Source organism: Babylonia areolata, chromosome 13, assembly GCF_041734735.1.
Source record: "Babylonia areolata isolate BAREFJ2019XMU chromosome 13, ASM4173473v1, whole genome shotgun sequence".
Lineage (NCBI taxonomy): Eukaryota > Metazoa > Mollusca > Gastropoda > Neogastropoda > Buccinidae > Babylonia > Babylonia areolata.
Genome location: NC_134888.1, coordinates 19061849 through 19064348, shown reverse-complemented (window position 1 = coordinate 19064348; position 2500 = coordinate 19061849). Strand labels below are relative to the sequence as shown.

Sequence of the window (2500 nt, the reverse complement as noted above, 5' to 3'; positions counted from 1 at the left end):
ATGATCATGATGATGGCGATCATGATGGTGATGACGACGACGATGGCGATCATGGCGATGATGATGATGATGACGGTGATGGCGATGATAATGATGATGATGGCGATCAAGATGATGATGGCGACGATGGCGATCATGATGATGATGATGATGGTGGCGGCGATGATGGCGATGAGGATGATGATGATGGCGATGATGATGATGATGATAATGATGTCGAACATGGTGATGATGATGATGATGATGTCGAACATGATGATGATGATGATGATGTCGAACATGATGATGATGATGATGATGACGGGCGCAATGGTCGAGTGGTTAAAGTGTTGGACTTTCAATCTTAGGGTCCCAGGTTCGAATCCCGGTAGCGGCGCCTGCTGGGTAGAGGGTGGAGATTTTTTTTCCGATCTCCAAGGTCAACGTGAGTGCAGACCTGCTCATGCCTGAACCGTTTTCATGTGCATGCGCACACAGAAGAGAAAACACGCACGTTGAAGATCCTGTAGTCGATGTCAGCGTTCGGTGGGTTATGGAAACAAGAACATACCCAGAACGCACGCACCCGAATAAGGAGTATGGCTGCCTACATAGCAGGGTAAATAAACAAAACGGTCATATACGTAATAATTGTGGCATGTCTGTATGAGCGTGTATGAGTGCGTGAGTGAACCTGATTGAATGACACAGGAAACGAATGATGAGCGCCCAATGGAAGCTGTCAGTCTGGCGGCTCTACCCAGGTAGGCAGCCTGTTGTACAAATGACTCCGTGTTTGGAAAGGGCTTAGAGCTTCGTCTCCGACCGAGGATAGGCGTCATATAAGAATTCATATCATATCGTCATCATATCAGACATATCATGATGATAATATGGATATTCATATGACGTCTATTCTCGGTCTGCAGGCCGAGCTTTACTGATTAAGCGCTTTACAAACACGGACTCAACTGCACAAACAGGCTGCCTACTTGGGTAGAGCCGACTGACAGCTGCCATTGCCGGGGCACTCATCATTCGTTTCCTGCGTCATTCAATGAGGTTTCAGTCACGCGAACACACACACACACACACACACACACACACACACACACACACACACACACACACACACACACACACACACACACACACACACACACACACATACGGACAAGTAACATCTTTACGTGTATGACCGTTTTGTTTATTTACTCCGCCATGTAGGCAGCCATACTCCGTTTTCGGGGGTGTTCTTTTTTTTCTAGAACCCACCACCGCACGCTGACATAGATTACTAGATCTTCAACGTGTGCAGCATTCTTTTTTCTTTTTTTTCTGCGTGCGTGCACACATGAAGGGGGTTCAGGCACTAGCAGGTCTGCACATATGTTGACCTGGGTGATCGGAAAAAAACATCTTCACACCTTAATTAACCCACCGGGTATACCGGGGAATGAACCCCAGAAACTCGAGCGAGAATCCAGCACTATGATCATGTGACCACCGCACCCGAGGAGGAGGAGGAGGAGGAGGGGGGAGAGGAAGGAGGAATATGGAGGGGAGAGGGAGGGGGGTAGAGAAGGAGGTGGAGGAGGAGGTGGGGCGGTAGAGAAGGAGGTGGATGAGGAGGAGGGGGTAGAGAAAGAGGTGGAGGAGGAGGGAGAGGAAGGAATGTGGAGGGGAGGGAGGGGAGGGGGGTAGAGAAGGAGGTGGAGGAGGAGGAGGAGGAGGAGGGAGAGGAAGGAGGAATTTGGAGGGGAAGGAGGGGCGGGGGGAGGTAGAGAAGGAGGTTGAGGAGGAGGAGGAGGGAGAGGAAGGAGGAATGTGGAGGGGAGGGACGGGAGGGAGGGGGGGGTAGAGAAGGAGGTGGAGGAGGAGGAGGGAGAGCAAGGAGGAATTTGGAGGGGAGGGGGGTAGAGAAGGAGATGGAGGAGGAGGAGGAGAAGGGAGAGGAAGGAGGAATGTGGAGGGGAGGGGGGGGGGTAGAGAAGGAGGTGGAGGAGGTGGAGGTAGAGGAAGGGGGAATGTGGAGGGGAGGGAGGGGGGGTAGAGAAGGAGGTGGAGGAGGGGGGTAGGACGGGTAGAGGAGGTGGGTTTGGTCAGGTGGTGATAAAGATGAAATGGGGAGCGTGGAGTTGAGTTTAATTATGATGGCTGAGTAGAGAGAATGGGGGTGGGTGGATGGATGGTGGTGGTGTGGATCGAAAAGGAGAATGACTGCCGATTTTTTTTTTTTTTTTTTTTTGTCCCTTTGACCTTTTCTATCCAAAACTTTACAATTTTTTTTTAACCAAATCTATGGCATGCAGATTACAGTTATGCTCCTTTTTACATGTATGTATTTTAAGTGAAAATTGTTGTTATCTCAGCCGTTTAATCATGTGTGTGTGTGTGTGTGTGTGTGTGTGTGTGTGTGTGTGTGTGTGTGTGTGTGTGTGTGTGTGTGTTTGTGTGAGTGTTGGAGTGTAACAGTTGTAGTATTGAGAGTATGTTACTTTGTGAGTGTTATGCTTTGTTT

At 49.6% G+C, this 2500-nt stretch overlaps 1 protein-coding gene across 2 annotated transcripts in view; it reads left to right on the top strand.

Annotated features, from left to right (window-relative positions):
- Positions 1-2500, top strand: part of LOC143289124 (uncharacterized) — an 18395-nt gene that overhangs the window by 7633 nt on the left and 8262 nt on the right. The window lies entirely within an intron of this gene.